Below are 26,124 nucleotides of genomic sequence, written 5' to 3'. Positions count from 1 at the left end.
ACACCAGAAACTACCGGAAATAGATCGCCAAGGACCTCGGAGTAACCGATGACATATGTCGAAGATGCCACTTGTCTCCAGATACAATCCAGCACATCATTGTGGAATGCAGGCGATGACCCAGACGGATTACACTCATAGACAAGACAAAGTCGCCATGAGAATACATCAGAACCTAGCATAAAAATACCAGTTGATCAAAGAAAGTGTACTGTGTTACAAGTACGACCCAGAGGCCGTACTAGAAACCCCTAATCACAAACTGCTTGTACCGTGCCATTATAAGGGACAACGATTTTCCGCACAACAAATCAGGCATAACCTCATTGGCAAGTAGGATATGGCTACCTACCTGATCGACATAGGAGAGCCCTAAACCAGCAAGCTCCAAAAACCTACGGAGAAATAACGAAGAGATACACAGATCTAAGACAGGAAGTCAAAGAAATGTGGCTTTTGGAACAAGTAATGACCATCCCGATCAACCACTGGCATGGTGGAAAAGAACCCATCTACGAGAAGAAAAAAATATATATATTATTGTTGTTGTTGTTGCTCATATATTGTTTCTCCCTGATTTGGAGATTCAACCCCGTGACTGGTACTGCTACCAAGTACACAGGGTGGTTGTAATGTCTGGTGTTACTGTTGGTCGAGGAAATCTCTGAATATCCTACAGGTGTTCAGGATTACGACTTTCTGGAGTTCCTTGTAGATGTTCTCTGGGGGAACTATTGCTGCTATGTAGAGTCTTTGGCACCATACCAGTGACTGACACGATGATCGGGATGGTCGATACTCCTTGCATATACCACATCTCCTTGACTTCATGTCTCAGGTTCGTGTACTTCCTAATTTTTTTCCTCATGGGTTTGCTGGACATTGCTAGTTTGGGAACCGCTATGTCAATCAGGTAGGTAGCCTTTTCCATCTTATTCACAAGGGTTGTGTCCGGTCTGTTGTGCGGGATGGGCTTATCCGTTATTATGGCGCGGTCCCAGTAGAGCTTGTGGGTTCGGGTCTCTAGTACTGCCTGGGGTTCGTACTTGTAGTATGGTATACTTTCTTTGGTCAAATGGTATTTCCTCGCTAGCTTCTGATGTATTACTCCGGCTACCTGGTCGTATCTATGAGTGAACTCAGTCTGCGTGATCACATTGCAGCCCACGGTGATGTGTTGGATCGTTTCTGAGGCCAGGTGGCATCGTCGACATGTGTCATCTGACATTCCGGGCTCCTTTGTGATGTATTCATGCTGGCCATCCAAGACCAGGTAATCAACACCAGAAACTTTAGAAAAGTTTCTGGTGTTGATTACATGGTCTTGGATGGCCACCATGAATCCTTCAGTCTCGGTGAAGTGCGTCCCGCTGTGAGCCATGCATTGGAAGCAATGATCTTGATGGAGGTCATTGTAGTGTCTGCCACGGAGTGTCTTCTTTGCCCATCTTTCTAACTTCGTTCCTTGTGTCGTCTGGGTGGGTGGGGTTCCTCGCTTAGGTTGAGTGGGGTATACCACTTATCTTTCTTACTTATGGCCTGATGGAGTGGTGCTCTCGAAGTAATCCTTCAGGTTAACTATCGCTGTTTTCTGTTGCTCTATCAGGTATATCAGGCCCCTTCCTTCCTCTTTCCGAGCTATTGTTATTCTCTGCACTGCTGACTTTGGGTGGTGTTGGCGGCTCTTGGTCATCATTGTCCTTGTCTTTCTCATGATATCTTTTAGCGCAGTGTTAGTCCAATCTATGACACCGAAGGTGTACGTTGGTACTAGAGCTACATAGGATTTTATGGCTTTAACTGTGTTCCCTCCGTTTAATTTTGCTTTCAGCAGTCTTTTGAGTCTCTGATGATATTTTTAGGTCATGCACTTCTTGATTTCCTTGTGCTCTAACTGCTAAGCCTGCATCATCCCTAGGTATTTGTAGGTCTCTCCTTCTGTCACAGCTTCGATCTCTTTACCAGTCAGCAGCTAGTAGTTTCGGCCAACTAATATTCCCTGGTGCAGTGTGTGGTCTTGCATTATAGGTTGCCGCATAGAGCTTGATGTCATCCATCTACATCAGGTGGGTGAAGGGTGTACAGGTTCTTTCTTCCTTCTTTGAGGTTATATCCATACTTGCTGCCGTTAAGCATGGTGGATAGCGGGTTGAGTGCTAGACAGAACCACAGTGGGCTCAGAGCATCTCCCTGAAAGATTCCTCTTCTAATGAGGATTGGCTTGGTTGTGATGTTCTCGACCTTAATGGTGGTACTCCATTTCACCATCGTTGCTCCTAGGAAGTTTGTCACTAACGGCTTGACCTTGTAGATCTTAAGGGTTTCTATTAGTCAGCTATGAGGTACGGAGTCGAAGGCTTTGTGGTAATCGATGTAGGCCTTGTATAGGTTGCAGTGCGTCTTGGAGGCTTGCTCCATAACTGCGGCATCTATTGTTAATTGCTCCTTGCATCCTTTGCTCCTCCGCTTGCATACATTCTACTCTTCGGCCATTATGTTCTGACTCTCTAAGTGGTCTGATGTCTTCTTGGTTATGCAGCTGGTCAGGATCTTGTTCATCGTTGGGAGACAGGTGATTGGCCTGCATTTCGCCAGATTTCTTGTATCTTCGTCTGTAAGCTTCAGATATGTGACTCCTTCGGTGAGAAACTTCGCGATTGTCTCCGGGTGCCTTATCATTGGAGTGAACTGCTCTGGTAGGAGCTTGTGTGTGCAGGTGAGCTTCTTGTTCCAGTAGTTGTGGACGTCATCAATTCCCAGGGTTCGCCAGTTGTGGGTGTTCCTGATCGACTGTTTTACTTCTTCTTCTTCTTCTTCTTCTTCTCGAATCTCCCACCCTCTCATTTCTTGTACATCCTTGGTTTTCTTGCGTTCTAGTTCTATCCAGGTGGCTCGGCTGTTATGTCTTACTTCCCTGCTCCGTATCTTCCCAGAACTGCTCAATCGTCTTCTTCTTGGGTGGTCCATTCCCTTCTTTCCCGTCTTCTCCGAGATTCCTGTAGAAGCATCTTTGGTCCTAATCGAACATTCGGTTGTTTATTTTCCTCTGGGAGCTCTCTTTGTATCGGCGTAGTTTCTTTCTGAGTGCAAGGAGGTTCTGCTTCAATGTGTCCAAGTACTCTCCTATTCTCTGATTTTTTGCCTCATGTTTGCTGTGGATGCTGTATCTTTTGAGGATGCTCTTCACTTTTCCAATTAATCTCTTACTCCTATTGCCTCGTTAGTACTGGGTCAATTGGCCTATCTTGACTCTTAATTCTTCTATCTTCTGCTGAAATCTTCTTTCCCAAGCTGGTGGTTCCTTCTGTTTTCGGTTCTTCTGCTGCTGCTCTCTCGTTTTTCTTCCATTAATCATCGTGGCTGCTAACGCAACACAATACACGGCTGTGTGGATGGCCTCCAGTGCTGCACCATTGCTGTCGAGGTAATGCGGTATTATGTGCCGATTCAGGTGATCTGTGATTCTCCACAACGTTCTATTCGGCCTCTGCTTCGGTATCACGTGAGTTTTTGTATGGTCCATTCCTTCGAATTCTGTTAGGGCCTTCTTCCACTCATCCTCCGTTCTGGATATCATGACCTCTTCTATTTTCACTTCAGCTGCTGTGGGTTGTATTTCTTCTTGCTCTTCCTCCTCTGGTTCCGTGTTCTTTATCCTTTGTCGTTGATCGCTCACGTCTTGCTTGATTTTTACCAAGATTGCAGGAGCTATCAGGTTCTTCGTGACGATAGTCCTTCTCTGATCCGCTATTCGGTGACTTGAATATCCGGGAATCGTTCGAGCGACTTGGTATGTAGTCTCGCCCTGTAAGTTGTCACATCGGTCTCCAGCTACGTTGTTTCGTAGTATGCTTGCATGATGCACGTATTCATTTCGATGCTCCACTTCATGCGTTGGCGTTTTCTCCTTTCCTGGGTGGCCACTAGCGCAGTTGCGCATTAATCACTTCCATGTTATTATTTCTTCCTTATTATTATTATTATTATTTAATGGAATTTGTTAATTGAGTGAAATCCATTTTTTGTGGAATAAAATGAAATTAATGCATCCGCAAGGTGCTGCAATAGTACCGAGGACCAGTTTGCGCAAGCGCACTTGACGTCTACTCGTTGACAGCTGTAGCCTGTAAGAGGAGTGGATTCGGTTATCTTGGCTTCAGTGATCACTAAATCCTTGTGATGTGAGGTTGGATGTAGTTATGGAGATAGTACATTTGATAGGTGAGAGTAATTTTTGTTTATTTACGGATAATGCAATACCATCTTATGTAGTTCAGTTGTACATACGAAAATTTTGTCAGCAAATGTAAATCGCAGTGTTACGGAATAAAAGTATTCGTTTAATGAGTGATGAAAATTTAATTTACTACAGCAGTGGAAGGAGCAGCATCATTACTGCTGTTTTCCCTTTCGCCGTCCGGACTATTCATAAACGAAATTAGGTTTCATTATTATTGCGAATACATCGTAACTTGCGCGATATGGTTTTTCAAGTTTCTAGATAAAGAATTTCAACGATGGATGGAACATTACATTATTTTAGGTTATGTTATTTCAGTGGCATGGTACTTCAGCATTTGATCTCGGTGAATGATGCTCATATGGTTCATACATTTATTCGTTTGTTGATATTACTAGTATTTTATTTTACGATGAACCCTTCCTAACCATTAAGTTGTGAATTCATAATAATTTCCAGTTGGAATTGCGTTATAGTTATCCTCGTTTTAGTTTTTCATTGGATGAAGTGCTTCCATTCCATTAATGATGCACTGAAATATTACTACTTGATCTATTATTCGTTAGCCTTTTTTATATATGTATATATATAGCTTCTTTTTAATTTTAAAGCTTTGACCACAATATTAAATTATCGATAATTCGGCATCTGTTTAGGATGATATAAAATTGACAAGGATGCTGTTCTAACACGTGCGTATCGATAAGCAGCTGTGAAACGGTTTCTATTTTTGATAGCTATTTTCTTTTAAGTTTCGAAATTTACCATTTACTGTTGTCCTTGGGCCATCTCGCTTTCACGTAACTTTGGCATGTTTTTTGTTTACAATTGGAACTTTGTTCGTAATATTTATTTTTTCTTATGTTGAATTTATAGTCTCCCTTTAATTCATACTGAGAATGGTTATTACATTTACTGGTTGGGATAGGTTTTTTTTTTTTTTTAATAGGAACTTCTCACTCATATTCCATTTACTTATAGAAAGTTTCAGTTCTCGTATATTAGCTTAAAAATTTTCTATGAATGTTTTATTTCTCATCATTGAGCTTCATAAATTAACTGGAGTTGCCATCATGTTGTTATATTATTCTGGGTGCTCCCTGTTTTAATGGTGTTCCATATTATTTAATATCTTATGATGTGATTTTCATTCTGCATGAAAGTTAATTAATTTAAAGGTACAATTTAAACACTATTGACATTAGGCTGACTGAAAATAATTGGTATTTCAACAACTGAGATAGACAAGTAAGAGATGCAAACTAAAATAAATACTTATTATTATCAAAATTCTTAAATATGACTATGCAAACTAATATAAAATTCAAACTGATACAAAATACATTAGAGAAAAATTTATAATGACCACTTATGAAATAAGTTTAAGAATAGTTACATGATATAGATACAAAGTTAATAACCCAGCAACTTATGGTTCTTAATTAGATTTGTTTGTTTGAGGAATGATCTCAAAAGATATAAATCTCAATTGAAGATATTTAAATAACACAACTTATCAATTACTTTGTTTTTAAGATTACATTATAAATTTTTGCATTATAGCTGCAAGAAGTAAATGACAAATTTATATTGTAATGTGGGAAAAATAATGTCTTAGGTGTTTTATTTATTCACATTCTACTATAATAATGTTTAATTGTATATTATATAGTAGGTATTAAATATGGTTAAACACTATTGTTTATTATTGTAGCTGTGAAACAGGGGTGGACCCAGGTAGGGGTAGAGGAAGGTATTGTTCCCCTCCCCTTTATGATCAAACTGACACGAATTTGTTTTTATTATGTTGTGATGATTAAAGCTTACTGATTTTTTGGAACACTGCTTTAGTCCCCTCCCCCAGAAAATCCCATGACTGCCCCTGGTGCTCAGGTAGCCACTACTCCAAGAGAAAGAGAGAGAGCTACATTCATTACAGTTGTGGTAGTGTCAGGTAAAAATATATGCCATATACTATTCTTGTTTCCACATAGAATATACATTGTTTTCAGTGGTTGCATATTCAGATGGGTTTGGGACTGGTGTATGTGCAACTCATTTTTCTACAGTAATGGAAAGTGTTGGTTAAGTCATTTGAAGCTTGCCACTGAAATGTGACAGAACTCCATCTCACATTAACCACTGAATTTTGGGGACTGAATAGTATTGTGTAGAGAAAGTGTTGATGACTTGTATGTAGGAAATAGTGAGATGATCCAAAAGCCTACACAACACATCAGTGAGGAATTGTTGGTGTGTTGGCATAAGGGTTATGACTACAAATATTTTAAAGAACAAAAAAACACATTCTGGTAGAAGTTTTATTGGCTATTGAAATCACATATATTAAAAAATAATGAAACTTGCTTTATTATTTATCAGAAAGATATAATGAATAGTTAAACTTAATTTTATTGCTGCAAAATTATGAAAGTAATAATGAAATTTTTACTTTTAATTTTTGTTACTTTTTAAACTTAAAATACATCAATAACTCAAAATTAATTAAAGTTATACTTTAATTATTAATTTAATTCATATTTTGAATTTCTGCATCCAAAACCTTTGATAGTAGAAAGACATGGAAATTTTAACAAGAATGATTAAGTTTGCACACTAGAATCTCTGCCTTGATGAGCCTGCTTTGTTTTAGTCTTAAAAAAACAATTCATTAACCATCCATCATTAAATGTAACATCATACTTTATTTTCCATTTCCTTGTATGGGATGAGTAAAGATGATCTGTAGATGAATCAGAAGGTATTTTGCTAGTTTAAAACATGATATTCACATTTTAATAATTATATGGAATGTGAATTTCATGTTATTCACATTTCATATAATTATAAAACAACTAAAACCTCTATCTTCTAGACTCCATTTAGAAAAGAATAGTCAAGTTAATTAATATCAGTCTCTTCACTCTGTTTCATAAGCGCCTCCGTAGCCGGGTGGGCAGGAGCAGCAGTGTGTAGCACACGCTTCTTGATTAGACTGGGGTTCGAGCCCGTGACCACCAAATACGGAGGATGCGGAAAGGTCAGGGAATGACCACCGCATATCCCCGAAGCAATATGGCCTTAGTTGCTAATGCTCCTAAAAACCAAATAACAACTGTTTCATAGACATTTTCTGCTGCATGCGTTTTTTCTGGATACTTCCAAATTGGCATCTATAATCCCCTTTCTCTTCCGAACACAGGCCACAGCCACTCGGCATCCACTTACTGTCCAATCTAACTTGCAGAACTAACTTTACTCTTTCCTCATTTATTCCTTCAATTTCTGTTTCGTGGAACATCTTTCTTTTGCATATATTTCTTGAAAATTACAATCCACAGAAATTCAAGTCAAATGTCAACAAGTAGCTTTGTCTTATCAATCTTTAACCCATATATGGTACTAAGTACTATAAATTCTAATACCTTTCATGTTTGAGGTTTTCATAAAATAAAAATTGTAAATCTCTTAAGAACTAATACTGGCTGAATATGTTAGTGCAAAGCATTATTTCAGTTCATAGTAAATCGCCGAAGTAGGTGAAATGGCATAATTTTTGTCACATGTCATATTGTAAATGCCTTCACAAGCAGTTTGCCTGATATTGCACTACCTTGAATAAGCAATGCTTTGCCTGTAGCAAAGACTAATGTTACTTATTCTTGGTGGATACTGCCACCCAGTAATAAGTAACGTTAGTCTTTTCTACTGGCAAAGCAGTTTTTATTCGAGGTAGGGCAACATCAGGAAACTCGTGAAGGCAATTCACAATATGAGTTGTGACAAAAATTATGCCATTTCACCCACTTTGGTGATTTACTGCAAACTAAAATGGTGCTTTGCACTAACTTGTTCATCTAGTAAATTTCCCATAGTCTGAGGCTTTCAGTCCTAAACCATTTTTAGAACTAATACTGATTAAAAGTTATGGCTAGAAATTCTCATGAGAACTTAACCTTGCTATACAAATAATAGCAATTTGAATAATCAACTTGCCATTGAAACATAATGGGTGGAACACGGCCTTACAGTGAGTTCTTTGAAAAACTATTTGTTTACACTTTCTAAACTGTAAAAAAACTGGTAAGGAATGTGAAATGTTGAAAGGAGGCATGTTTTAGAAATTGATTTCTTTCTAAGACTAGTAACATTATACAGGGTATCTATAAATTATTGACTACATTACAAATTGTTATATAACAGGAACTACAAGAGGTATCAGCAAACAGTTGTTTTCAGTGGAAAGGACAACTCAAAGTTAAGTTTCCACTCGGCACAATGTTTAGTATGTAGGATGTTCAAATGGTTTACAATTTCTCACCAAGTGTTTTCTAGCATTTAAGGCATCACAGAAGCAGTTGCATCAGTGGCACCTTGCTTCTTATTCAGGACCCAGTTCCCTCATGAAGGTCATCCAGATTTGCAACAGGCATACAATACACCCACATTAGTGTACTGATGTGGGATTTACTTAAAAGATATAATTACCATCAGAAGTAAAGGAAGGGGTTTTTGTTTCCGTAAAGATGACTACAGTGGTCCCAGACAGTTTATAAATTCTATACAGTGGAACCAACTGATGATGTTACCAACAGCAAATTCTAAGTGGGAAGCATTCAAGGAATTAATAGTGGAAGCTACTAACCGTTCCATACCTAATTAAGGAATATTGTTCAAGGTTTAGGCCTAAATGGTTGTCAAATGAACTAATGAGACTTGTGGCAGAGAAAAAAAATGCATGGGATGCATATAAATTATCACGCAACACAGAAGCCTATGATATATATAAGTTAGTCTGTAATCAAGTCACAAAGGAGGTTAGGCAAGCGAAGGCAAATTATGAGAAATCTTTGGCAATGGATGCTAAGAAAAACAGCAAGGATTTCTTTACTTATATAAACTCTAAAAGGAAGGGGATGAATCTGATTGGTGCACTTGATATCGATGGGTCGACTGTTGATGATCCTGCTCAGATAACAAATAAACTGAATGAGTATTTTGCATCTACATTCACACATGGGGAGTTAAGGTTTGAAAATGCCACAAGGTTATCAAATTGTAACAGGGTGCTTAATGATTTTGTAATAACTGAGAACAAAGTGGAAGCCCGTCACCACCAAATACGGAGGATGCGGAAAGGTCAGGGAATGACCACCGCATGTCCCAGAGAAATATGGCCTTAGTTGCTAATGCTCCTAAAAACCAAATAGCAAACAAACAAAGTGGAGGATAAATTGTTGAAGTTAAACATAAGAAAGGCATCTGGGGTGGATGGGATATATCCAGTTATATTAAAGGAGGCAGCAAAGGAAGTAAGCAAACCCTTAGCCATAATTATGAGAGCATCCTTGGATTCAGGAGAGGTCCCCACAGACTGGAGATGTGCAAATGTGTCCCCAATTCACAAAGGGGCATCGAAGGGTGACACGAGTAATTACAGACTAGTTAGTTTAACTTCTGTTCCGGGTAAAATAATGGAGACACTAGTTAAAGATGCACTGCAGGACATCTAGACAAGACTGAAGCAATAATTCAGACACAGCATTGATTTGTTAAGGGAAAGTCTTGTCTGACAAATCTGATTGGTTATTATGATCTAGTTACAAAGGAACTGGATGCAAAAAATAATTTTGATATCATATACTTGGATTTCAGGAAAGCTTTTGACACTGTTGCACATGGAAGACTACTGTACAAATTGGAGCAGAATGGTATTAAGGATAAGTTGCTACAATGGATAAAAGGATGGTTGAGTGGGAGAAGACAGAGGGTGGTAATCAATGGGTGCTGCTCTTCGTGGAATAATGTTATTAGTGGAGTCCCACAGGGTTCAATGTTGGGTCCACTGTTGTTTTGTATATTTATCAATGATATTGATGAAGGTATATCAGGCTTAGTATCGAAGTTTGCAGATGATACAAAGGTTGGCAGGGTTGTTAATGACAGTAATGGCAGTGTGTTACTGCAACAGGATCTAGAAAATTTGGGCAGATGGGCTGAGAAGTGGCAACTGAAGTTTAACATTGAAAAATGCAAAGTACTGCATATGGGTAGAAGTAACCCCAGAGAAATATACCAACTGTGTGGTACACTTCAGGTTGTAGAAAGTGAAAAAGACCTGGGAGTAATTGTGCAGTCAGATATGAAGTTTTCTGAGCAATGCAGACAGGCTGCCAGGGCAGGTCATGGGGTGTTGTCAATGATATACAGTAATTTTGCTAGTAGGGAAAAGGAGGTGATTGTCCCTCTATATAAGGCAATGGTCAGGCCACGCCTTGAGTACTGCATGCAGGTCTGGAGGCCTAATTTTAGGAAGGATGTAGATTTGCTTGAGCGTGTATAGAGAAGAGCAACAAGATTGGTGAGGGGAATGAAGGGATCCTCTTACCAGGAGAGGCTTAAGTTCTGCAAATTGCAGCAACTGGAGACTAGGCACCTGCAAGGTGATCCAATTGAGGTGTATAAGGTCTTGAATGGATTGAGCACGCTGAATTCTGATGGGATTCTTCCACTTGTTCAGATTACGAACCTAAGGGGGCATAAATTGAAATTGAGGAAGGACAGATGTAGAATAGATGTGTGGAAATTTTCAATTAGCCAGTGGGTGGTTAATTACTGAAACAAACTTCCATCTGTCATTGTGGAAGTTGATAGGCTAAATAAATTTAAGGAGGAACTGGACAAACATTTACAGGAGATTGTTGTGTAATTTTTTTTTTTTTTTTTTTTGGCTGATACTGCATAAGCTTTTGGAAGTGTATGCATGCTGCATACACTTGCTTTCTTGCATCACATGCCACCACCACTACTACTACCTGATCCTTCACATAACCCTACAGAAAAAAAGTCCAGTGGGGGGGGGTTATATTCAGTGAGCGAGGGGGCCAGGGAACTGGTCCTTTACATCTAATCCATTGGCCTGGAAATTCTCACTGAGAAACTGTCCACACAGTCAAAGCCCAATGAGAAGGGGTGCCACCTTGCTAAAACATAATGTTTAGTTCGTGTTGTTCTGCCATTTTTGGAATCACTTTTTTGATTCTACAGATAGTAGAATTACTCGGACATGCTCTAGTATGTCCAGGTAGTTGTTACTGTTTATGGTAGTCTTAGCAAAGAGAAATGGGCCAATCATCTGGTTATGGGAAAGGGTACACTACATGTTGAACTTTGGTGAATCCCATTCATGCTCACTAAAGACATGAGGGATTTCATTACCCCAGATCCTGCGGTTATGGCAGTTGATCTTCACTGCCATAACTCATCACTAAAGACAGCTTTGTTCAAGAAATCATTGTCATTTTCAGTCTGAATGAGCATGTTCACATCACAGCAAATGTTCTCCAACATAGCAGATCATCTGGTTTTTCTGCTTACTCATGCTAGATTTTTTATGCATAAAGTTTCAGGCTGTGGCAGAGAATCTTGTGAATGGTCGATTGGGGCATTTTTTTTTTATTTCTCTGCTAACATGATGGATAGATTTCCTTGGGCTGTGTGTAAAACATTCACTAACACACTCAACATTCTCGATGCTTACTGAAGCCCAACCAGCACCCTTCTTATTCAGGACAATGCCAGTCTCTCTAAACTGTTTTACCTATCATTTAATGGACTTGACTGAAGGTACCTCACCTCCACATTCTGGAAGTACCACCTTTACACTGTAACTACAGATTTAAACTTGGCAAACCATAATGCACACATCATTTTCAGTTGTACTGGCATCATTTAAATGGTTATTGTGAAGTGCAACTGTTATCAACACTAGTGGCATCTACTGTTTGAGCAGCTCTTTCAAATGACAAACCTTATTCATATATCTGCTCTAGTTTGTGCATAATAATCATTTGTAATGTGCCCAATAATTTATGGAACCCTGTACATGCTGTTTCCCTTTGTTTGAATCAAAGGCAGCAGTGGTTCAAATTAGGAGTTGAAAAGGAAAATTTAAGAATTGGAATGTTTATTAATAAATATAGTTTAATAATCAGATATTTATGAGACATTACCAATGCGCATGAAGAATTGGAGCAGTGCTCTGATGTGCCTCAATCCATTCCAAGCTCTGGTAAAACCAAAATTTCAGCATAGTATTACGATACAAGAAAGCAAGTTTATACAACATCAGCAAAAAAAAAAAAAACCCTCATTTCACCCTTCCGGTCACTCCAAATGTTTGTCTAGTTTACCCTTAAATTTATTTAAGCTATAAACTATGTGTTAATAGCTTGAAAGTCTGAATCTTCAATTCTGCCCAGGCACAATAAGAGGGATTATATGCTGAAAGCCTTGTGGATTAACTCAAGACTTTTAAGGAAACTGCAAGGCTTTTGGGGGTAATTTTTTTATGAGCTTGGACTGCACTCATAGGTAGAAGGAATCTGTTTTGTAGAGACAGGATACATTTAAACAAAGGTGGTGAGAGGGTTTTTGCCAGTATTATTGAGGATACCTTAAAGGTTCAGGGAAACTGCTAGTTTGCCGAGACAAGGGTAATATAAATGAGTGTTTATCTAATAATATTGGTCAAAGTAATGCTTGCACATACCTCGAGGGTTCTTGCTTTTTAGTGCAACAGATCATATTAGCAAGATGTTCTGAGGGTGGAAGTATTTCAAATGAGCAGGGAACCAAGCTTAAATAACTTCAATAAGTGTGTCAGGGTAGTTAACTCTACAAGAACACTGTCCTCATTGTTTATAAAGTAATATCATATGTACAAAGTACGAGGGCTGTTCCGAAAATATGCGGACTGAGATCATTGCTCTGAGTCACTTGGGAGGTTGGTATGGGTCTCCTTTTTGAAATAGCATCCTTCACTTTCTGTACACCTTTTACAGCAGTTCACTAGCTTCTAAAACACGTGCTGCAGCCCATTTTCTGAAAGCTGTTGCAGGATAGTGGATATGGCAGATTTAACTTCCTCATTTGTGTTAAATTATTTTCCCCTCAACTCTTTTTTTTTTTTTTTTTGATGCTAGGGAAAGCCTAGAAATTGCATGGTGCGAGGTCTGAGCTGTATGGAGGGTGGTCTAGTGGTTGACCACCAATTTTTGCTAAAGCTTGTATTGCTAGTTGTGCGACATGTGGCCTAGCATTATCTTGAAATAAACAATTCTTGATTAAGCAGTTCTGGTCTTTTTTTGTGAACTGCTCCTTTGAGGTGAACTCGCAACATGTTAGCATAATACTCCATTTACAGTTTGTTTCTGAGGAACCCAGTGCTGCAGTATTATTCCGTGGGCATCAAAAAACAAAATCAACATCAATTTTTTTTGATGAACCAAAAACTCAATTATTTTGGGGGTGGCAAATCATGGTGTTTCCATATGCTTGACTGCTGTTTGGACTCTGGGTCAAAATGATTAATCCAGGACTCATTATACATGATGATTTTATTCAAAAAGTGGGGCTCTTCTTTCACCTTGTCAATAAAGGCTTAACAAAGTTCAATTCGGCATTCTTTTTGTTCTGCGGTAAGATCGCGAGGTACCCATCTTGCGCAAATACATGACATGTTAAGGGGCATCTTTACAATTTCTTGACATCTTGCTACACCAACATTCAACTGAACTGCCAGATCAGGAATTGATAAACGTCTATTTTCTTTCAATAACGTTTTGGCTTCCTCAATGTTTTCATCATTCACTGAGGTTGACAGATGCCCATTTCTTTGTTCATCTTATATGCTTTTTCCGTCCTTAAAATGCTTCCACCATTTTTAAATACAGCCGTTCTGTCAAGGGCTTCTTCACCATATGCTTCTTGAATCAGCCTGACCTCCATATCATTGATAGGTGCAATATGGCCCCAGACTGATACCAAACTGTTCTTGAATCATCTTAGATTATGCTTGAGATGATCCAAACTGTTCTTGAATCATCTCAAGCATAATCTGACCACTTTTGCTGAACTTTACACAAAATTCAATCGCAATTCTTTGTCTAATAATTAACAAAAATCTTTTTCATCCCCATCATAAAACACATTTCACATAAACTGTTATAACGAACATAAAAATTAATACTAAGTGAAAAATTAATACTCTTGCAAAAACTAACTAAGAAAAGGTGGGGAACATTCCTAGACCATAAACTTATCACTCGTTTCCATAGCAACAAAGCAGTGTTGCCAGTCTTTTGACAGAGTGAATTGGGTTAAGCTGATGGAAGTACTAGGAAAGGTTGGCCTAGATAAGAGATATAAAACTAATTTGGGAACTTTACATGGGACAGACAACTGTGGTTTGGATTGATGGAAAGGATTCAGAAGAAGTAAACATTCGTAGGGGTGTAAGGCAAGGATGTTCCATGTTCCCCTTACTATTTAATATATTATATATGCAGAAGCATTCATGAAAGAGTAAAAAGAAGAGAAGAAAGGCGTAAAAGTAGGAGGGGAGAAAATAAAGACAATAATATTTCAGACGACCAGGTTTTGATTGCTACTAATGAGGAGGAATTAGAGCTTGGATATCTTGAACAGCAAAGTAAAGAAGTACAATATGAAGATTAACAGCAAGAAAACCAAGATAATGTTATTTTCAAAGTGTCCAGGAAGAAGAATCAATGTAAGAAGAATTAAATGGAATAAGATTGGAACAGGTGGACAGATACAAATACTTGGGAAGCATAATGACAGAAAATGGGAAAAGCCTGGTGGAAATAAAAACAAGAATTGCAATAGGCAAAGAGGCATTTAGTAATATAAAAGAACTATTGAGAAGAAGTTTCAAGAAGGAATTAAGAAAGCAAATGGTAAAAACATTAATATGGCCTGCTGCACTTTATGGCTCAGAGACATGGACACTGGGAAGAGGTGAGATAAGATGTCTAGAAGCTTTTGAGATATGGGTGTAGACAAATGGGTGGACAGAGTGAGTAATGAGGAAGTTTTGAGGAAAGTAGGAGAAGAGAGAACATTAGTAAAAGAACTAAAAAGAAGGCAAAAAACTTTATATGACATGTTTTGAGAAGAGAAAGCATGCTGAGGAAAGTAATAGAGGGAAAGAGAGCTGTTGGGAGAAGGAGAATTGGAACGATGGATTGGATAGGAAGTGGAAATTATGTAGGAATTAAAAGGAAAGCACAAGATAGAGAAAAATGGTGCCGATGAAGCCCTGAACCTGCCTATGGGCAGAGAACTTGAAGAATTTAATGAAAAACATTTGAGCCTATTGCTGAGTAAGGCTCCTGGGTTTGATGGCATATATCCTATAATTTTAAGGGAGGCTGCAAGTGAGTGCATTGAACCATTGAGGCTAATTATGAGAGCATCACTGGACTCAGGAGAGCTTTGGCTGGATTAGAAAATTGCCAATATATCTGCAATACGTAAGGGCGGTTCTAAGAGTGTAGTGGGAAATTACCGACTGGTCAGTTGAACTTCAGTAGTAGAGAAAATCATTGTGGCAATGACCAGGGGTGGAATTCAGGATCATTTAGATAGAAATGGAATTCTAAAGGATATGCAGCATGGTTTTGTAAAGGGAAAATCATGTTTAACAAATCTGGTTAGCTATTTGACAGTCACTTGTGAGCTTGGTTTAGGGAATAATTTTGACATTGTTTATTTAGATTTGTTTATTATTTTTATTTATCCATTGTTTATTTGGATTTCAGCATCCAAATAAACTCATCCCACATGACTTATAAGCTGGAACGTGGTTATTCCTCAGATTGGGTTAATGTAGGAAGTGGGGTTCCCCAAAGATCAGTATTGGGACCACTGTTGTTTTTAATATTCTTAAATAATATCGATGAAGGGATAGAGGATGTGATGTTTAAATTTGCAAATGTAAATATTGGTAGAGTAGTTAATGATCACTGCCCGGCAGAGCTGCTTCGGAGTGACCTAGATAGACTTTGGGATGGTCAGAAAAGTGGCAGCTATGCTTTAATCCGGTAAGGTGCAAGGTCTTACTCCTGGGGGGGACCGTAACCCCAAAATAACTTATACACTTGGTGGAGTTGAACTAAAGTCAGTAGTGGAAGAAAGGGACTTGGGGAATTATGATGTGATCAAAAATGAAGTTCTCTGGGTATTGTAGATAGGTTACAAGAAAGGCCCATGGTCCACCATCTCTACTAGCAAATGTTTCATTTATGAAACATTTGCTAGTAGAGATGAGGATGTCATAATCCCATTATACAGGTTGTTTCATAAAGGATGCAACCCTAAAATGAAGAAGGTAGAACTTACGGGCAGGCAAACGTTATGTCAAGTTTGAAGTGTCGGTGGCAGCACTGCACCAAAGGTAACCCAAGGTAAGTAGTTGAATGACCGTGACATGCATTAGTCTCGGACAAAAGAGCACAAAAAGAGCCCAGGCCAGCCATCACTGTTAACTGCGAATGGCAATGACCAGGGAACATGGTTATTCCTCAGATTGGGTTAATGTAAGAAGTGGGGTTCCCCAAGGTCATGGGGTTCCCCATTTTTCATGGTCAGGTTCTTGCAGTTCCTGAATGACACTAATACTGTAAGCATGCAATTTTAACTTTTTTGTAGCCCTGAAAACAGTAGTTGGTGACAGTCCTGTTTGAGAAGATAACTTCCTAAGCGATTTTCTTGGTGAGCACATTAAATGTTCATTCAGATTATCCAGAAAAACATGTATGGTATTGTCGTTGGTTTTGTTCAGAAATAATTGCTCGAAATCTAATTGACAATTTTTTTAATTACTGTATTTTCCAGGTGATAAGATGCACTAGACCATAATGGATTCTGGGAGTCATCATGGAACCAGTATATACATGGACTGTGTTAGGGTGACTAAGAGTAAGAATAGGTGCATGTATACTTGCATATACAGCAATGCTAGGAATATAGTAAATAAATTTGAATTTGAGGTGCTGGTCAAGACATCAAAGGCAGATATCGTTGGGATATCATATCAGGGATGTGGTGTCACATAGATATAAGGAATGCAGAATTGGAATTTGGGGAATACATTGTTCAAAGAAAGTATAGACAGGGAGGATGGGTCATGCCGTTAGTTAAGAAACACAATCTAAGGAAGTGCATCCAGTTGACATGGGCGGACAGTGCAGTGTTGAATGAGTTTGGTGTGACATAAGCACTGGGAAAGCAAAATTGAGAGTAGGAATCTGTTATAGGCCTAATGACTGATAAGTCCAAACAACTGTACAGAGAAATTCAGTAAACCATATTGTCTTATAATGGGGGATTTTAACTTCCCAGATATAGACTGGAATTGTGAATTGGCCACTTGCACACTAGCAAGACTTTGGTGGATTTATTGGATGATTGTTTTCTACAGAAGCATGTTCGAGAGGCAAGCAGAGGGAGTAATAATCTTGATCTTTATCTGCATTAAGAATCTGCAGATAAAGGAACCACTAGGTGGCAGTGATCAGTGTACTAATGTGGGATTTACTCAAAGATGTAACTACCATCAGGTGTAAAGGGAAGGGTTTTTGCTTTCGTAAAGATGACTACAGTGGTCTGAGATTCTTTTTAAATTCTGTACAGTGGTAACAACTGATGATGTTACCAACAGCAAATTCTAAATGGGAAGCATTCAAGGAATTAATTTTGAAAGCTACTAGGCTTTTCATACCAACTAAGAAATACTGTTCAAGGTTTAGGTCTAAATGAATGTCAGATGGACTAATGAAACTCGTGGCACAGAAGAAAAATGCATGGGATGCATATAAATTATCAGGAGACACTGCTGCTTGTAGTAGATATAATATAGTCTGTAATCAAGTCACAAACAAGGTTAGGCAAGCAAAGGCAGATTATGAGAAATCTTTGGCAGAGGATGCAAAGAAAAACAGTAAAGACTTTACTTATGTAAACTCTAGAAAGAAGGGGATGAATCAGATTGGTTCACTTGGTATCGATAGTTTGATTGTTGATGATTCTGCTCAGGTAACTGACAAACTGAATGAATGAGCATTTTGCATCTACATTCGCATGAGGAATTCTGTAGGGAAGTGGAGGCAAGAAGCTTTTCACACTCTAACAGGGAGTTAAATGATTTTGTAATAACTGAGAGCAAAGTGGAGGAGAAATTGTTGAGGTTGAACGTAAAAAAGGCGTCTGGGATGGAAGGGATCTATCCAGATATATTAAAGGTGGCAGTGAAGGAAGTAAGCAGGCCCTTGTCATAATAATGACAGCATCCTTGCACTCAGAGAGGTCCCCACAAACGGAAGATGTGCAAATGTATCCCCAATTCACAAAGGCGGATTGAAAGAAGACACATGTAATTGCAAACCTGTTAGTTTAACTTCTGTTCTGGAGAAAATAATGGTTAAAGAAGAACTGCAGGGTCATCTTGACAAGACTACAGTTAAGAGTTCAGACATGGCATGGGTTTTTTTAAGGGGAAGTATCGTCTAACCAATTTTATAGGTTGTTGTTGTTTGGTTTTTGGGAGCATTAGCAACTAAGGCCATATTGCTCCGGGATATGCGGTGGTCATTCCCTGACCTTTCCGCATCCTCTGTATTTGGTGGTGATGGGCTCGAACCCCGGTCTAATCAAGAAGCGTGTGCTACGCACTGCTGCTCCTTCCCACCTGGCTACAGAGGCGCCTCTCAATTTGATAGGATACTACGATATGGTCACAAAGGAACTGAATGTAAAAAAATAATTTTGTTATTGTATACTTAGATTTTAGGAAAGCTTTTGATACTGTTGCACGTGGAAACTACTGTACAAGTTAGAGCAGTATGGTTTTAAGGGCAAGTTGCTGTTATGGATAAAGGGTGGTTGAGTGGGAGAAAGTAGACAGTGGTAATCAATGGACACTGCTCTTCGCTGACTAATGTTATTAGTGGTGTCCCCAAGGGTTCATGTTGGACCCATCATTGTTTTCTGTATTTATCAATGATATTGATGACGGTATATCAGGCTTAATGTCCAAGTTTTCAGATGATACAAAGGTTGATAGGGTTGTTGACAGCTGAAGTTTAGCATTGGCAAATGCAAAGTGCTGCATATGGGTAGTGGTAACCCCAGAGGAACGTATCAACTGTGTGGTACTACATTCACGGTGGTAGAGAGACCGTGAGTGTGCCAAGCCCATACTCACCAGATGAGTCCCTGAGGTTAAATGAATACAATATATGCAAAAAAAAAGAAAAAAAGTCTTATAGTGTAAGCAAACTTTTATTGCAAAATGAGATTAGGAGTATAATGAATGATATAAGATTTATTTGCTTTCTACACAGGTATAATACAACTATATATAATAATGTATGTAATATATATAATGTGTATTATACACTGGGTGATTACTGAATTATGACCACCTCCTTTTGCCCTCACTACAGCAGATATCTGATGCGACATTGATTCAACAAGATGTCGGAAGTGTTAGGGAGGTATGGCCAACCAAGCTATGTTTAATGTGGTCAGAAATACAGGTATGGAGGTGATTGATGTATCCAGGCACCTGATATGCTTTTCCATAGTGTCTCACAAGTGTTCTATGGGAATAATATCGGGGGAGTTCGGATGCCAATCGATATGCTGGAAGTCAGAATTGTGTTCCTCAAACCATTCCTGCACAACAAGTGCCTGATGGCACGGCACATTGTCATCTTGGAAGACACCATTGCCATTTGGAAAAAGTGTAACATAGTGGGGTGTACACAGTCAGCAAGCAGTTGACAATAGCAGATACCATTGATATGTTGTTCCACATGCACCAGGAGTCCAAGTTCCTGCCAGTGAAAGATGCCGCACACCATACAACCACCTCCACCGTGGTTGTATGGTGTGGAACAAGACGGGCGAGAGGAACAAAGGGGTGCTCTTAGCTCTTATGAAGAAAGGCTTATATTCTGCAAATTGCAAAGTCTGGGAAGTAAGCACCTGCAATGCGATCTTATTGAGGTGTATAAGGCCTTGAATGGATTGAGCAGGCTCAATGCTGATGGGATTCCTCTTCTTGCTCAGATTACAAACTTGAAGGACCTAAACTGAAATTGAGGAGTTGCCAAATAATGTGCGGAAATTTCCTTTAGCCTGTGGGTAGTTGATTGCTGGAACAAACTTCCATCTGTCGTGGAAGTTGATAGCATAAATAAATTCAAGGCAGAACTAGACAAACATTTGGAACGAATGGATTGGCGAAATGGGAAGGGATTTTTTTTTGGCTGATGTTGTATAAGCTTGATTTCTTGCATCATATGCCTCTACTAATGCTAATATATTGCTTTGGTCCTTGAGGTTGGTCACAGACATTCTCACAGATATGCCAGACAAGCTGTTCTTGCTACCTGGGAGTCTAAAACGCTAATGGAACTGATATTCGGGTGACACTCAAGTCAAAGTGGACCCAATTTCGGCAAAGTCCGGACGGTCTATGACAGCCAAATCCTCTGCTTGCACCTTCACTATGGTGGGACTGTTAGTATCCTGGGTATAACCTTCATGCACAAGTACATGGTGGGTGACCACCCAGGTGTGAACCAACGTAAGCAGGGGTCGAGGTGTGGCGCCCACACCACATGGAGGAACGCCACCCCTCTACGTTACCAGGCAGTACTAGGTGGTAGATGACTCTCATCAACCGGTGAAATACCACCACTTTGCTTATTGGAGGCTTGAAGTGGTGGAACCCATGTTTAGTCTCTAGAGCTAAGTTCCGGCCAACCCTTCCCTATCTCTTCCATCATGCAGTATGATTGATGATTTTTGAGGTTATGATGAATGTCGTGGCGAGATCCAATATTCCTTACATTTCGAGGGTACAGCTCTAAAACGGTGTTCGCAGGCCGGCCGCTAGTTAGTACACCGGACTGAACCTATTGGTAACTCTCTAGGAAGCTTCCGGATCAGCTAGTGTATAATCTTGCTACCTCTACTCTGCCAGATAGTGACTGGAGGGAGTCCGAGTAGTGTGTACGCGGGGAGCATTGTCGAGGCCACGTTATGTCAAGGATCTGGGTATATTCTTACCACATGTACGCCATATCCAAAAATTTCATTACTTCATACAGCATGTCCCACCCACTTTTTCTTACTATTGAATACACCATGAATTGTCAAAATAATAGAGCAAGCTTATCTGCGAAAAGATCTAAACCTCCCAAGGACTTCCTAATTCATTTCACAAATATACGTGGTCTCAATTCTAATCTCAACGATGTCCATTTCCACTTGCAGTCTTCCAAACCCCATGTACTTTTTCTGACTGAATCTCAGTTATCAGTTGATTCAACTACTGCTCATCTCAGATGTCCAAATTATTTGCTGTATGATTCCTTTCGCCTCAAAGGTGGTACTTGTGCATATGTCCATTCTGATATTCCCTGTCAAAGACTTGGCAATTTGGAATCTCCTCTCTTTGATCTTCTCTGGCTTAAAATCTCTCTACCTCATTGTGTAAAATTCATCTCTTGTTTCTACCGTTCTCCCAACTCCACTAATCACTTGGAGCTCTTTGACTTCCTCTCTTTGCAACTTGACTTTCTCCAGTCCAACTTTCCTAACAGTGAGGTAATTTTCCTTGGTGATTTTAACGTTCACAACTCCAGCTGGCTTCCATTTTCTAGTCACACCGACCCAGCAGGTCGAGATGCTGAGGCTTTTGCAATTACTAATGACCTAGCACAGATTGTTCATTTACCTACAAGAATACCGGACAATCCTAATCATACAGCCAATACGCTTGATCTTTTTCTCACAAACAACCCTTCTAAGTACAAGGTTGAAGTCAGAGGTCCTTTAGGCACTTCAGATCACAACTTGGTGATTGTCTCTTCTCCAATGGAACCTTTATCTCATGGCTATTGAACCTCGTATTGTTTGGCATTACAAGAATGCAAAATGGGATGACCTGTTTCTTCTTTTCCTTGGTCTGATTACTGTTTCAAAACTTCTGATGTCAACGTTTGCTCAGATCGTGTCAGTGAAATTATTCTTGCAGGAATGGAATCCTTTATCCCACACTCCACTTTAAAATCTCGTCCTTTATCTAAACCTTGGTTTTCCAATAAATGTGCTAAGGCTGTCCAAGAGAAGAACGTTGCATATCGTAATTGGCTTGTTTCTAATTCTTCAGTTTCATTTTCTGCCTACACCAAAGCTCGCAACAATTGTAAAGCAGTTATTAATCAGTCCAAACTAGAGTTTGAACAGGCTAAGAGTAGAAAACTTGCTTCTTGCCCTAATGGTAGCTGAGCATTCTGGTCTCTTGCCAAAGCTATTGGCCGCAACTTTTGCCCATCTCTGCTCCCACCTCTGTCCAAACCAGATGGTTCTGTTGTCACTTCAGCCAAGGATAAAGCTGACCTGCTAGCATCCCATTTTTCTTCGAGCTCATGTATTAATGATCTTGGTAAAACACCTCCCACCATTCCTAACACGCTCCATTCAATGCCTCCTGTGGTCTTCCGTCAAAAGGGATATCAGAAGGATTTTGATGAATCTTGATGCTAAGAAAGCTCCAGGTCCTGATGGTATTTCTCCACTTGTTCTCAAAACCTGTGCTCCTGAACTTACTCCTATTCTTTGCCGCCTTTTTTCACTTTCTTATTCCAAAGGTGTTTTTCCTTCTGCTTGGAAATTTGCTCATATCCAGCCAGTTCCTAAAAAGGGTGACAAATCCCTCCCATCCAATTATCGTCCCATTGCAATTACTTCTACTCTTTCTAAAGTAATGGAGAAATCAATTAACCGCCAACTCTTAAACTACCTAGAAACCTTCCGTCTGATCAACGATCGCCAGTATGGATTCCGTCAGTATCGATCCACTGGTGATATTCTGGCTTATGTTACCCATTTATGGACTAATTCAATGGAAAGGTTCGGTGAAACACAAGTAGTTGCTCTTGACATCTCAAAGGCTTTTGATCGTGTTTGGCATAAAGGTCTTCTAAACAAGCTTCCATCTTATGGTTTGCCAACTGTTTTTAGTAATTGGTTATCCAGTTTTCTCTCTGATCGCTCACTGAGGGTGATGGTAGATGGCTCTCTGTCTTCTAACTTCTCCACTAATGCCGGTGTCCCCCAAGGTTCAGTTCTTTCCCCCACTCTTTTCCTCTTGTATATCAATGACCTTCTTCCATTGACTGGAAATCCTATCCATAGTTTTGCCGATGATAGCACATTGCATTCAACTTTCCATTTTGAGAAACCTTGTCCAGCTCAATCAGCTTCAAGTTCTCGAAAATCTGCTGCCAATTCCTTAAATGCCGATCTTCAGGTAATTCTCCAGTGGGGCAAAGACAACTTAGTTGATTTCAACCCTTCTAAAACTCAATCTTGTCTTATATCTCGCAAAAAGGATTCTTCTGCTCCTATGCTTATCTTTAGTGACACTCCGATTTCTAGGCAAAATGATATATCTCTTTTGGGGATTACCCTGACTTCTAATCTTTCTTGGCACAAGCACGTTACAAATATTGCTTCCTCTCCATCTAAAAAACTTGGTTTTCTCTTTCGCTCTCGGCGTTACTTTTCTCCCAAACAGCTGCTCACTCTGTATAAATCGCAAATCCGCCCTGCCATGGAATATTGTTCGCACATCTGGGGTGGTGCCCCCAAAACCTCTATCAGGCTTCTTGATTTCATTCAGAAGAGGGCAGTTAGGTTAATTAATGATTCATCTCTAACAGTCTCTCCACTCGCTTTCTCATAGACGCACTGTTTCTGCTGCATGCCTCTTCTACAGATACTTCCATGGGCACTGTTCTTCTGAATTGGCTTCTATAATTCCCGCTCTCTCTTTCAAAACAGTCCGAACACGTGCCGCCACTAGCCAACATCCATTTACTGTCCAACTTCGAACCCACAGAACCAACTTTTCATCTTCCTCATTTATTCATTCAACTGCCATTTTCTGGAACAACCTTCCTTCATACGTATTTCCTGAAAATTACAATCTACTGAAGTTCAAGTCCAATATCAACAAATATCTTCTTTCGTCTTCTCAACCTCCAACCCAAGCACGGTACCAAGTACTATAGGTTATCATACCTCTCGTGTTTGGGGTTCTCATAAAAAAAAAGAAATAAATAAAATAATAATATATTGCTTATTAATTTGGAATGTAGATAAGTGGAAGAAAATGCTTAACATACTGTTAACCTGCAAATATAACTAAAGCCAAATGAGGATTCATATCCTAGGTACACCATTTGTATGCATGGATTAACCATGCACACAAATATTCTGCCTGAGAATTCAGCATAGCTTCATACTCTAGCCTGATCATTGCACCAGCATTCATGATCCATTTTTTAGATTGGTCAAGACTTCTTTGACAGCTGATATGTTGTAAGCATAATGACATAACATAGAAGTGATGTCAGTGCCATGTTTGACTACTATTGAATGAATAAAATAAAGATCCATTACCATGTTTGTGCAATGGAAGGGCAACAATAAAAAGGTGAGAAGTCCATTTCAGGATGCTTGTTTCACATGAAAGTGATGGTTATTAATATCATTCGTCAGAAGATAAAACCTGCTTTACTCTTTACCGCAGTGTTTTTCAACTTTAGGAGCACAACAAAGTATTCTCTAATTTAGTCAGAACACCAAAAGAAATAAGTATATATATATTTTTCTTTTGCTGTATATAAACACAAAGTTTATGAACACATTAGCATAAAAATAATCTGTAAAATGACTTGAATAAGGTCTTACTTCTATTTACACAAACATTACTTAAATTTTTACATAATTAACTAAATTATTTAAAAATTTATTCCTCAGAATGGAATCCTACGAGATGAGTACTTGCGAAGCACCAGTTTAAAAGCACTGCTTTAGTATATTGTGCTTAAATGTGATGATAACATTGTAAATGAGCGATGGCACAGCCAAGGAGAAAAGTGCAATAGTGGAGGTGCATTCTCTAAAAAAAAAAAAAATAATAATAATAAATAAAAAAGAAACTGCATTTTCATTTTTGACAATGAAGTATTGTTGGTTCTAATGTATATCCTCCATGACAGCTTAGTCAGTATGATATGATACAATACTGTCTGCAATTCATTTGGAGAAGTCTGGATCCAATTCCAGTAGATGACTGGAGGAATTTCTGAAGTCCTCTTCAGATCAATGTTGTAGTTAATTGGTCTCAGGTGGAGAGAGAGAGTATATCTTTCCCCCATGAGTTATCCAGATTTTTCAGCCTGCACAACATGAAAATTGACCTGTGGACGTTTCTGCAGACATAATACACATGGTTATGAGAGTATACTGAGGGCTCGTTAATAGCAATATATATTTTTAAATTCAATTGTTATAGTTTTCATGTTTGGGGTCATTATTTAAAAAAAAAAAAATAACTGGGAGGGGGGGATAGTGTATGCAGTGGTTAAATTTCAGGCATGCTTGATTCTTAAATTGAATTTTTTTATTTTCTGTTATTAATAAGAGTGAAAAGTAATGAAATGTCTTGTTAATTAATTATTAATTGATTAACTAATAATATAAATTGTTAATTAATTATTAATTGATTAACTAATAATATAAATTGTTTTCACTTGACTGCACATACTTCACCCACTGTTTTTGTAATTACAATATATGGAATACAATTACAACATGTATTTCATACCCTGTGATGTAATAAATTAAACAAATACCAACTGTATGTGAGGTAGTATGCTGAGATTATGATTCCGTAATGCCCTTTATTGCTTTCCGGATTTTAATAACAGTTGAAATAAAACACATTTCATGTTTTTGCTATGATTAATGTAATAAGAAAATGGTAATAATTCATGATGTATATATTTTGTAAACTGATAATAAAATAATGGGGGTTCTAAAAGAACAACTTTTATGCACAAATTGAGAACATTGCATTTTTGCACATCCACCATATTGCCCACTCATTCATCCAATCAGTGCATGGTAACAAACATAATGTCCAGTGCTTCATCTAC

General features: G+C 38.8%; 1 protein-coding gene across 1 annotated transcript in view; it reads left to right on the top strand.

The window, feature by feature from the left end:
* Positions 1-4,149: 4,149 nt before the first annotated feature.
* LOC150081916 (beta-1,4-glucuronyltransferase 1-like) overlaps positions 4,150-26,124 on the top strand; it is a 344,451-nt gene continuing 322,476 nt past the window's right edge. Inside the window, exon 1 of the mRNA XM_090379822.1 lies at positions 4,150-4,221. The gene's annotated coding sequence lies outside the window, so the exon portion shown is untranslated. The remainder of the gene's footprint in view (positions 4,222-26,124) is intronic.

This window comes from Mastigoproctus giganteus, chromosome 8 (genome assembly GCF_048544385.1).
Source record: "Mastigoproctus giganteus isolate SK-2022 chromosome 8, ASM4854438v1, whole genome shotgun sequence".
Lineage (NCBI taxonomy): Eukaryota > Metazoa > Arthropoda > Arachnida > Uropygi > Thelyphonidae > Mastigoproctus > Mastigoproctus giganteus.
The sequence above is the reverse complement of the archived record's forward strand: the minus strand, read 5'-3'. Positions and strand labels throughout refer to the sequence as shown.